Genomic DNA, 13,161 nt, shown 5'->3' with positions numbered 1-13,161 from the left:
AATCCTGAGTTTATTCTCCAAATGTGCTAAATCGTTGCCAAATGCCACAATCATTGTGGGTATGCCTACTCTCTAAACTGTTGCTAAATTATTAATTTTATATGTCTTACTGCACCCCATTGGTGTGGATCTAGCCTTGCACACATCAATTCCTGTTTTATGTCCCAGCAATTTTTTTAATTTCAAAAATATACTTAATTCAGAAAAAAACATCTTTGTGTATATATACATAGTCAGAAATGCAGTTTGTTTATGCACAGTTGCAAACAATTGACTTTTACTCTGTCCAAGAAAATGAAAGAATTTGCTTACATTTCCCAGTAATCTGTTAAATGTAAGTCCAGTTTCTGAAGTTGAGGAGGACAACTGTCTGGCCTCTGAATTGTCTAACACCACAGGTACCAATTCTTGGTGGATGTTGTCACATGGGATTTTGCCCGAGTATTTTTAAAATTGTTTCATTGAAACTTGGTTAAGCAAATTGCAGTTCTCCATTTTTGATGACCTGGCCCCCCTCAAATGCCATTCCATCATGAATTACCTCAATGATTTCTTAAGTTCTTGTGGTTTACCTTCCTTGCCTGGGACTGTTCCCTTGAATTATTGGCAATTGCATTCCAGCACGCACTTACAAGCAGAACTCCAGCTGATAACAAACTTGAGTTTTTTCTTGACCTCAGTCTTCAGTCACACAAGGAAATTGCTGCTTGTACAGAAGATGAATGCACATGATATCAGGGGTGAGCTGGCAAGATAGATACAGAACTGGCTTAGTCATAGGAGACAGGGGTAGTGGTAGAAGGATGCTTGGAGGGTTGTGATGAGTGGCTTTCCACACGGATTAGTGCTGGGTCCTCTGTTGTTTGTAGTCTACATAAATGATTTGGAGGAAAATGTGGCTAGTCTAATTAGTATGTTTGTGGACGATACAAAGATTGGTGGCATTATGGATAGTGAGGAGGATTGTCAGAGGATACAGCAGGATATGGATCAGTTGGAGGAATGGGCAGAAAATGGCAGATGGAGTTTAATCCAGCTAAATGTGAGGTGATGCATTTGGAAGGTCAAGTACGGGTGGAAATTGTGCAGTGAATGGCAGAACCCTTAGGAGTATTGATGTGCAGAGAACTGTGAGTGTACAGGTTCACATATCATTGAATGTGGCAGCACAGGTGGATAAGGTCGTGAAAAAGGCCTATGACATGCTTACTTTCATTGGAAGGGGCATTGAGTAGAAGGATAGACAAATTACGCTGCAGTTTTATAGAACTTCAGTTAAGCCACACTTGGAAAATTGTGTAAAGTTCTGATCACCATATTACCAGTAGGATGTGGATGCTTTGGAGAGGGTACAGAAAAGGTTTGCCAGGATGTTGCCTGGTATGAAGGATTATATCTGTAAAGAAAGGGTGAAAAGACTGGTTTTGTTTTCATTGGAAACGGGGCGTTGAGCGGCAACCTATAGAGGTTGATAAGATTGTGAATGGCATGGATAGAGTGGAACATATTAGGGTTTTTCCCCAAGAGTGGAGGGGCCTATCGCCAGGGGATATAGGTAATTTAAAAGTGGGGGGATTTAAGAGATGTGCAAGGCACGTTCTTCCCACAAAAAGTGGTGAGTGCCTGGAACACATTGCCAGAGGAGGTGGTGGATGCAGACACAGTAGCAGCATTTAAGAAGCACCTGGACAAATATATGAATAGGAAGGAAATAGAGGGATACAGATCCTGTAAGTAAAGGTAGCATTAGTAGAGAAGGGCAAAATGTATCGGTGTAGGCGTGGAGGGCCAGAGGGCCTGTTTCTGTGCTGTGTTGATCTTTGTTTTCTTTTGTGGACTTTCAAGCCCCAGTCTCTGCTGAAATGATCTGTTAGTTGTGTACTGACTTCTTTTGTGCCCTTCACAGTCCTTCTGGAGCCCTCTGGAACAGTCTAGAATTTCCCTGAGTTCCAATTACCCCAGAGTCAGTGAAATTCAGTTGCATTTAGCATCACAACTAATAGCAGTCCTGCCTAACATGGAAGGTGCTTGTCTCTCTCACACTCTGTCTTTCAGTCTCTCTGCTTGTCACCTGCAAACTCTACTCCAGCGACTCCTAAACTGTTCTGAATGATATATTGAAACAGTATTGAGCAACTCCTAGCATACACTCACCACTACTCTTTGTCTCCTATGACTAAGCCAGTTCTGTATTTACCCCTGATAGCATATAAATTCATCTTTTTTACAAGCAGTTGACCTTGTGTGACCGAACAAGATTGAGGTCAAGAAATATTCAGGGGTTTGTTAAAAGCTGGAGTTCTGCTTATACGTAAGTGTTGCAATGCAACTTCCAATAATTCAAGGGAACATAGTCCCTTGTTACTTAATCAAATAGATCAGAGGAAGCTCTCTTTCCAATACTACTACAATCTACTTAACTAAGACTGAAAATGTGTTGCTGGAAAAGCGCAGCAGGTCAGGCAGCATCCAAGGAACAGGAGATTTGACGTTTCGGGCATAAGCCCTTCAGGAATGAGGAAAGTGTGTCCAGCAGGCTAAGATAAAAGATAGGGAGGAGGGACTTGGGGGAGGGGCGTTGGAGATGCGACAGGTGGAAGGAGGTCAAGGTGAGGGTAATAGGCTGGAGTGGGGGTGGGGGCGGAGAGGTCAGGAAGAAGATTGCAGGTTAGGAAGGCGGTGCTGAGTTTGAGGGATTTGACTGAGACAAGATGGGGGGGTGGGGGGAGGGGAAATGAGGAAACTGGAGAAATCTGAGTTCATCCCTTGTGGTTGGAGGGTTCCTAGGATGAACTCTGATTTCTCCAGTTTCCTCATTTCCCCTCCCCCCACCTTGTCTCAGTCAAATCCCTCAAACTCAGCACCGCCTTCCTAACCTGCAATCTTCTTCCTGACCTCTCCAGCCTATCACCCTCACCTTGACCTCCTTCCACCTATTGCATCTCCAACGCCCCTCCCCCAAGTCCCTCCTCCCTACCTTTTATCTTAGCCTGCTGGACACACTTTCCTCATTCCTGAAGAAGGGCTTATGCCTGAAACGTCGAATCTCATGTTCCTTGGATGCTGCCTGTCCTGCTGCACTTTTCCAGCAACACATTTTCAGTTCTGATCTCCAGCATCTGCAGTCCTCACTTTCTCCTACTTAACTAAGACTGCCAGCCCTTCTTCCTTATCTCCTTCTTTTATCTTTCCCAAAACACCATGTACCTGAGAGTCTTCAGTGTCTGGTTGGTCCTTTCCTGAGACATGTCTCCGCTATCACCATGACACCATATTCCCAAATGACTGTCTCTGCCATTGCCAACCATATTCACCACCCTTTGTATGTTCACATACATGAAGAGTAATTTTAGTTTAAATATTATTGCATTCCCTCTTATTCTGGCTCAACTTAATACATTAATGTGTCTTATTCTGCTATGATATTTCTCTTCAAATCCTGCATGTTTCTTTCTGTTGTAACATCCTCCTGTCTATTCCCTAAAACTTACCCAATTACAGTACAACCTTGATTATCCGAACATCAATTATCCAAATTTTGGATTATGTGAACAAGATCTCAAGGACCCGTAAAAACGCTATCTGTTATCAAAACAATCAGTTTTCTGAACTCTGTTATCCGAACAAAATACATCCTGCCCATCTTGTTCAGATAATGGAGATTGTTCTGTAGATTTAAACCCTTCCCTACAGCACTGGACAACTGCCCAACAAGGATATTGTCTCAAAAATAGAGGTAGCTGAAAAAGCTCAGCAGGTCTGGCAGCATTTGTGAAGAGTAATCAAAGTTACCGTTTCAAGTCTGGTAACTTTTCCTCAGAATGGGTTCTGAGAAAGGGTCACAGGACCCGAAATGTTAACTTTGATTTCTCTTCGCGGATGCTGTCAGACCTGCTGAGCTTTTCCAGCAACTTCTGTTTTTGTTTCTGATTTACAGCATCTGTATTTCTTTCACAGGTATTTATAAGGATATTATCCCATTTCTCCTTCAGCGTAACTCGTTCAGCCAATACAAGGACCTCCTCATTCAGACCTATACAAATGTTGCAAGAATGTAAATGTTTCCTCTTGCACTGCTTTCAGAGAATATTGTTACCAGTTTGTTTTATGAGCACATTACTCAAACATTCAATGTCGCCAGTCCTCTAGAACATTGAATGTCTACACTTGTGCCCTTAGAGACTGTTCTGTTTGACTCAGCTGCTCCTATAAGTGGACCCTAGCATCCCTCGTTTGTCCTTATCCTTGAGTGAGGCGCTCTCACTCTTTCCAGTGCTATTGCATTCCATGTTCACACTTAAATATAAATGTCACTGAAAACTGCTCTCTGGTGTATTACCCCGGCTCCATTATAGACCTATTCTCAACTGTCTGACATCTCTGCTAAACTCTGTTGAACTCAACTTCACATCATCAGTTATATTATCCCATTTGCATATTCATATCCAACCATACTACATGGACTATGTACCAGTCATGCATTCATCTGCTAAATTTGTGTATTTCTATACTCACTAATCTATGACACCTGGAGTAATCCAGAAATTACAGGTTTTGGGACCTATTGTGAGACTATGTTTTAGTACAATCTCCTTAACTATTTATTCAGTCTGAACAATTACTGTTCTGAAGCAGAATCTGAGCCAGCGGGTGTCAGCTGGAATATTTAATACAAAGTCATGCAAGGAAAAACAGTGGTGGAAATGGTTAGTTTAAAAATGCAACATAATAGGGATAATGTAACAGTTAAATTTGTGTGTTTTTAAAATATCGAAGAATGATTAATATCTGGGAGTTTTACGGATGATAATATGTGGACCACTGATTTTCAAATCCTCTCTTCTGATTTTGATACCTGGGATTTTCATGGACCTAAATGATATTTTAAAAAGAACACTGACCTAAAACAGCCAAAGGAATTCCACAACCACATGGGATAGCCAATCTTCATGAAACTGGCAAGGAATAAACAAAAGCTCTGGTCTGAAATTTAATCTTTTATCAAGGGACAGTGAAACTAGTTGACCCAGTCAAGCATAAAAAGCCCCACTTCCCTTTTTTTAAAATTTATACTTGTATGAACATTCGCATATTGAGGAATAAAATTTTCACCTGCAATGATCTTGGAGATAATGAACGAGACAAGGAAACACACAAACTACCTTGCCTCTTACACCGTTGCTTTCAGTAGAGCAGTGAAGGTGACATTTTGATTGCAGAGCTCGATCCAGCTGATAAATGTGGTCTCAGTCTCTCAGGAAGGAAGAGTGTTGGTGACAGTACAGATGAAGAAGAAACATCAGGACACCAAGAAGTTGAAAAGATGGTCTGCAAAATTTACATACTGCAAGTGATTCAAGCTGATTCAGGATGTCAACCAAAGAGTCAGGTCTTATGATTAAAGCTTAGATCAAAAAGATACTCAACAATCGTTAAACAATATGTTCCTTTCATCTTGCTTTTGTATCAGACAGAATTCCATTATAACTCTACCTGTGTGCCTGCATGTTTGACATTATGGTGTTATTATTTTACTTGGAGTTAGCAGATAACAAATCTGCTTTTTCTTATTCATGAAAACCTTCAATTGGCTTCTTACTATTTCTGTTGAAAACAGTTTACAACATTTTAATTGGAAAAAGGTTTGGGCATGCACTAAAAGAAATTAAAGCTTTTTTGCAGCAAACTGAGAGGAAAACAAATTTGTTCCTCCTCACTTGATAGTAACAAAATTCTGGGCTTAGATTCTGGATGGTTTCGACAATCCACCTAAAGAAATGAAATGGGGAACATAAATTGTTCTTGCAAAAAAAAACTTTCTTGGGTCTGTAATATAATAAAATGCTGAGATATGGGCCATCAATGCTTTCATAGAACTAGTGAAAAGTTAAAAGCATTGTTCTTGGAAGAATTAAATGGAGTAGAGAGATGCTTAGAGGTGAGTTCCACCTGTAAGCGAGAAGAACAAATATTCCAAAATTGGGGAGGAGTGAGTGGCGGGATGGGATTGGGATAGGGGGAGATGGTGCTGCAATATCTTAAGATAGAAATTATTAATGATGAAACAGATAAATTAAAATCACAGAGGAGATTAGAATCTGATTTCCAACATTTTTTTAAATAAAAAGGTAAAAGAGGGTTCCAGGAAGGGAAAAAGAGAGAGAAAGAAGGGAACAGTAGAGGAAATTGGAAATTGCAAGTCAGCCAAGAGAACAGGAGGAAGGGCAATATTGGGAACGAGGCAGTTTAAATTAAAACAGCTCAAGTTGATATGGGGAGAATCCCGCAATGCTGATTGAAGGCCTCTCTGTTGGAGGACTTACGTCTGAGGTATTCTTGTTGATGCATTTAATTCCCAAAGCTTGGTGAAGGGGAGGTGAATGCATACTTCTCTGTTGCAAATGGTCAGAACAGCAGTTAGCTTGGCCAGACCAACAATGGACACTGCCGTTACAGAATTGGCTGACAGGGAAAGTTCACAAAGTTTGCTCTATCTTGCCTGAAGAGAATGCAACCACCAGTGAATCAATAAAAGGTGCTATTTCATTTGCATACTCACTGGTGTCAGAGACATATCGGCAGTGTGCTCAGTAAACAACCTGACCAGACATATGTGAAATTTAAAAGCCTTCAGCAGCTCACATTTGACAGAAGAGTATAAAAATTGAAGCCATCCATGAAAGTATTTGTGAGGTAATTCTCTTGAGGATTTCAAAGATGCCCAATGCTTTCCAATCCAGATTCAAGTTGTGGAGGGCAGGGTAGCAGTGGCCATTGAGAATGGTGATTATGAGTTAAGACACAAACCTGTAAAATGTTTTGGACTGGCCAGAGAGATAAGGGAGAGGTTAATACCTTGGATGCAAGCTGGAGAGAAAAGGGACTCCAGACAGAGACAACCGAACTGTTACAAGCCACTTAACAGAAAAGATCCAAATGAGAGACAAATGGGAAAAATCCCTGAGTGTTTCCACTGCAAGAAACCAGGGCAGGTAAAACAGACATTGTCGGCTCAGACATTCCGCAGAAACTGAGATTGCGAGACTAGAATCTGTAGCAATAAAGACAGTAAGTGTCTGCTCAGGTATGACAATTGACGAGGAGAGCTTTCAGGACCTTGTGTTCAAAGGAACAGAGACCACAACTTATTTTAAACAGGTTGAGAGAGAAATTAGCATTCTCTGAGAAACTGGGCACCAACAAATCTTGATAGTGGGAAAAGTGAAAATCTTTCTACCCGAAAGCAAACTAAATTCTACTGTGCTGATAAAAAACCTCATGGGCAAGCATATAACCATTGGTTAAAATATATGTAGGGAGTGAATATGTTGGATGCTGCCTGAACTGCTGTGCTCTTCCAGCACCACTGATCCAGAATTTGGTTTCCAGCATCTACAGTAATTGTTTTTATCTCTATGGACCGTGTAGCAACAGTCGCAAGCTTGCCCACAGCTGGGAGAGAGATTTTATTGGGGTTGACCTGGCCAGAAGTAAATATGTATCCCCCTAGAAGAAAAGCAGAATGCTGAAAAAGGTTTTTACTCTCAGTAACACATTGACTTTGCTTAATTGGATGGATCTCCTGGAATTAGTTGCTTAATTGGTCACTTCCAGATCTCAGAGGCTGATGGGACTCCCAGATGTCAAGGATAAAGCTCATATTTGTTCCCAGTGAGACAATGTATCCAAAGCTGACAAGATGCCAGACAGTTGAACAGCAAGATGTTATGAAAAGGTGTATAAAATATTGGATTAAGCCTCAACTTGATAATGCACATATATCTGGACATTGCACTTCAGGAAGAATGGAAAGGCATTAGGGAGGAAGGTTTTCCAAAAAGAAACAGTGTATTTTGATGAAATAATTAAGAATCATTTAAGATAATTGCTGAACAAAACTGTTTTCTTCAGTAACAAGTGGTTATGATCTGCAACTTACTGCCTCAGGTTGTGTTCATTTGTAATTTTCACAAGGCACTTAAATAAATACTGAAGAGGAGTATTTCCATGGATTTCCATGGCTACAAAGAAAGAATCACAGAGTTGCTCTTGAAAAGAGTCAGCGCTGAATGGCAGGTTAAATTTCACCCTTCTGTTTAGTAAATATTCTTTATGTCCATGATAGCCAGTTGCTTGCTCTGTTCATAAACGTCCCAAATTTCCTGAAGAGTGTGGTGCACTGAAATGGGTTTCTGATCAATGTAATCACAGCAAGTTGAGATCCATGCATAGCGTTTAGTCTCCATTTGTGCTAGGAACAGTTTCTAGTCCTGAGCAGCATTGTGCCAGTTTTGTCACTGCCAATATGACTGTATTTAAAAGTTTGTGATCTGGGTTTCCTCCTGCCTGGCACTCAATTAAATCTAGTCCTAAGTCATGGGGATCTCTCATCATCCATCAAACAGTTTTGAGCTACCAGCCATGGTGAAGAGCTCTCATAGACAGCAAACCATGAGATCAAATGGACTGGTTATTCTTCATAACTTTAACATTGAACACATCCATGGTTGACATCTTCCATGACCTTTCCAGAAATCTAGATGAAATCACAGGTTGTGTAGACACATAGGGAATCTGTAATTAGAATTAAATTAGCTTTATTGTCACATGTACTCAAATGAGTACAGTGAAATGTTTACAAGTCGCCAGTTATGGCACTACCTTAGATACAAGCTAACCAGGTACAGATTCTTCAATACAAGATCCTGTGGAGAAAATGTAGAAAAATAAAAAATAAGAAGTCCAGCATTACAGATTGGATGAATAAACTAGAAAGTAGAGAAATAAAGCCACAGTCATTCCAACCCACTCCACGCTGGCACCTCGTCTTCAGTATACGCTGGGCCTTGACCCCCAGACCACACTGGGCTTCACCTCCCGTCGGAAGATCTCTCTGGAATCACCTTGAGCCTGTAAATCCATGCTGAGGCCACACCGGGCCGCAAGATCACCACGCCGGGCTGAGAAGACACCTCGCTTGGTCCAGGTTGAAGTCGGGAGTTCAAGATGTCACCGTGTAGAAAGGAGACAGAGAAAAAGAACAAAGAATAGGAAAAAAAGAAGAAAAAGAAACACATGGAGTGGTAAGCTTTGGCTGAAGCATCCTACTCCATCACCATCTTGAAATAGTTCCTTTTGTTTAGATTCAGGACCCTATGAGGTTATGAGGGATAAATTGGCAAGGATGGATGAGGGAACATTACTGAAGGTGCTGACAGTGAATAGGTAATGCTCCCCATTTAAAGAACATGTGAATGAATTCCAAAAATTATTCATTCCTGTCTGACACAAATATAAATGAGGATAGATTATTAAACCAGGGCTTAAAAAAAAAGTTAGGGATCCAGAGGGGCAAGATATAAAATTGCCAGAAAGTGTAAGAACTCGAAGGATTGGAAAAATTTTAGAATTCAGCAGAAGAGGATGCAAAGTTTGATCAAGAGGGAGAAAATAAAGGATAGTAGAAGGAAAATAAAAAGTGACTATAAAACCTTCTAAAAAATATGAGAAGAGTAAAAGATTATTGAAGGCAAGAGCTTGTCCCTTACAATCAATAGCCTGAGAAATTATAATGAAGAATGAAAGTATGGAAGAAAATAAGTAATCATATAGTTTGGTTCTGTCTTCACAAAATGGGACAAAAATAGTCTCTCGGAAATATCAGGAAACAATGGATCTAGTGAGAGGGTAGAATAGAAGGAAATCAGTATTAATTTAAAAAAAAGATGCTGAAAAAATTAATGGGGTCAAAAGTTGATAACTTCCCAGATTTATGTGATTATCTACATTACAGAGTATGAAAGGAAGTGGCCCTGGAAATGCTGGTTATTTTCCAAAATGTTTGAGACACTGGAGCAGTTCCTACAGTTAGGAGGGTGGCACTATTTTAAAAGGGAGGGAGAGACAAAAAAAGAAAATTATAGCTCACTTAGTCATACTGATTTGCAGTACTAAATAACTTTGTACCCTGATTTCTCCTATGTAATGAATTGGATTGCCTGTTCCAGTGTTAAATCTACCTCAAATTAAAGGAACTCTGTCAATTTATCATCTTTCTCACTGTTTACAATTTCTGTTTAAGTCATCCTGTGGAGCTATGAAGCCACAACAGCCTGTGAGAAATTTATGTCCATTAAAAATGCTTCTATTGATTCTCCCAAATGCTGAACTCACAAATTAAATATTACTCATTCGATCACCAAACCTCTTTTGGGTGTAATGTACATTTTGATTGCTTTAATCAATACAACTTAATCCACAGTATATTCTTCCAGGTTTTGTCTTTACATAACATCCTCAGCCAATGGAAATACAACACATGAAAATGTGCTGACTTGATGCCACGATGCTTTGATCGTAAGCCAGAAGCTGTTGTATAGCACTGAAACTGTCCCTTCCAGAGTTCCCAATTCTGGCCTCAGTGGGATCTTCTCTCCCCTCAAATAGTTGAAATAATGGCAAGCTATCACTTCCTAGAAACTATTGTATCGGATTGACCAGTGTACTTCTGAGTTTCTTATCTGTTTTCAGAACCTTCTCTATTTTCAGCTTTTGTTTCTCAAATTCTTCCGAGATCTTGGACTCCCTTTGGTGTCTTGTTGCATTTTACTCAATTACATCTTTAAACCCTTCAGAGGTTCTGTACTCCCTTCAGGGTATCTCCTTTCAGCTGTGTCCCTTGTACTCTATTTAACTTCATATCCTGGCTGTAGAGGCTAATTCTCTGGCTTTCACCATACTTTACCTTTTACTTTCAGTCAATACATCTGCTTGCACATTGAGAAACCTATCTTGGGCATCTCTGGGCTGTGATATACAGTATGTGACTACACATATACTGAACTTGAGACTACTTGCTCCTTGTAAAGCTCCTCCTCTTCTAACATTCTGGAACACTCCTTTACTTACATCTGTAATCTATCAAATACAGTCACTTATCAAATACAGCTTTCAAGTGTAATCTCTAAGACCTTTCTCTTCACATACTCATTCTTAGCTGGTGTCTTCACTGTTACCATTGTCAGAGTTATGTAATCAATTACATCATCTTGGATTTTGTAGAATTTCATTGTATCACAATTCTTTGCATGTGGAGATTAGAACTAGACACAGCACTCCAGCTGAAGTCTAACCAGTGCTATATAATTGTTTAGAATAACTTCCATATTTTTGTACTCGATGTCTCTATTTATGAAGTCTAAGATCCCATGTGCTTTTGTTCCCATTCTCTCAATTTGTTTTGCTGCCTTCAAATATTGATGAACACGCACCTACAGCTCCCTCTATTCCTGCACAATGTTTATTCAATCTGTATTGCATTCCGTATCCCTACTATCAAAATGAACTCCTTACACTCTCTGTGTTCAATTCCATCTGCCTTTTTTTTGGCCATTCTGCCTACCTAAGTTTGTCCTGTTGCAAGAAATTGTTATCGTACGCCCTTGGTCTCGTGGCCAACCTTTGGAATGTTACTCCATTTTTCATGGTAGAGATCATTGTTATAAAGAGAAGTTTTATATCAAACATGACTTTATGTATTTGCAGGCTGAAAGCCACTGAGTATTTAAAGACTGAAATTGCATTCCAGTTTAAAATTAAATTTGAAAAAAGATGCTTCTAAGATGGCTCAATATGTGCAAGATGGTTCAAACTTTAAACTGAATCAACTTGTCTGCAGGAACTCATCAACGACAATTCTCACAGTGATGTGTGAATAGAGAGCTGCATCTGCCAACCCATTCACTGAACATTCAGAGAGCAGCTGAGTGAGGGTCAATCCATTAAATGTAATCAATACAGACAACGGTCCTTGGGTGAGCAAGTAACATTCCAGTCAGAATCTAATCTGTCAAAGGCATACACCTTTGTTCCAATTGCCACGATCATATCTGGATAATTGGTCAATTGGTGAGAGAAGGTTATGTAACAAGACCCTAGTATTGCTTTGTTTTTGAAAAAAAACAGTTTACTTTTCCTATGACACAGAACAGAATTAGAAAAGATGTTGAAGAAGCCTAACACTTGAGGGAATACCCTGACGCTCGCTATCCAACCTACAAATCTGAAACCTGTCTGTCGATTGTCCATCCTGCCATCACAATCCAAATTGTTGGAGACAATCAAACAACTGCTGACACAAGAAGCACAGAGACCAATAGCAGTTTTATGACTTTTTTTAGTCCAGGTTAAAGTTAAATAAATACTATTCACTTTTCATGAATTTATACCATGAAATATGTGTCTTTGAGCAGGTGAGCAGTGAATCACTCTCTAAATTGATTAACATATCCTTTTTGAAGCAATCCCTTGTGGTTAAATGAAGAATGGGGAAAAAAGGGGAGCCATCCTTCCCCTTTTGAACTAATCGTGACATCATTATGCAGCAGAAAAAAGTAAAACAAAAGAATAACTACAGCCTGTTATTATTCATCTCAGAAGAAAGTTGAGCTGCAGAATAAGACTCCAAATAACTGTGAAACATGGGAAAAAAAATATAAAATAGAAAGCTGACAGATCAGTTTCCTATGAAAGTGTATAATCCTAATCCTTTACAGGCAATTGTAATGTCAATGTTTGTGACTGAAATTGCCTGGCACTGGATATATGAATCTAACTGGCTCAATTGCTAAAGAATCAGCTACTCTATCCTATATCAAGCACGCACATAGATGATGCCACTTTGCTGAATCTGCTATCTTCATTAGAAAGAAGAAATTGAAGACTGCAAATGCTGGAAATCAGAGTCAAGAATGTGGTGCTGGAAAAGTATAGCAGTCAGGCAGCATCCAAGGTGCAGGATAGTTGACGTTTTGCGCATCAGTCGTTCATCAGGAATGTGGGTTGATGAAAGGCTGATACCTGAAATTTTCACTCTTCTGCTCCTCGGATGCTGCCTGACTGCTGTGCCTTTCCAGCTTTTGATGGTTTCATTAGAAATGCTAGTAGTGGCTGGGAGAATGTGACTCATGCCTGACTCAAGATAAATGTATGTTCGAAAAAATGAGCAGACAGGACTGCTTTTAAATACCTACACACCTGCTGCAATCAATGATTTCATCTTGATCAATAAGGTAAGTCTTGAACTAGCTTTAATAAAGTATCTGATCCATTTTTTTAATATACACACACACACACACACACACACACACACCACGGTGGCAC

This window comes from Hemiscyllium ocellatum, chromosome 1, assembly GCF_020745735.1.
Source record: "Hemiscyllium ocellatum isolate sHemOce1 chromosome 1, sHemOce1.pat.X.cur, whole genome shotgun sequence".
In the NCBI taxonomy this organism is placed as follows: domain Eukaryota; kingdom Metazoa; phylum Chordata; class Chondrichthyes; order Orectolobiformes; family Hemiscylliidae; genus Hemiscyllium; species Hemiscyllium ocellatum.
The sequence above is the reverse complement of the archived record's forward strand: the minus strand, read 5'-3'. Positions refer to the sequence as shown.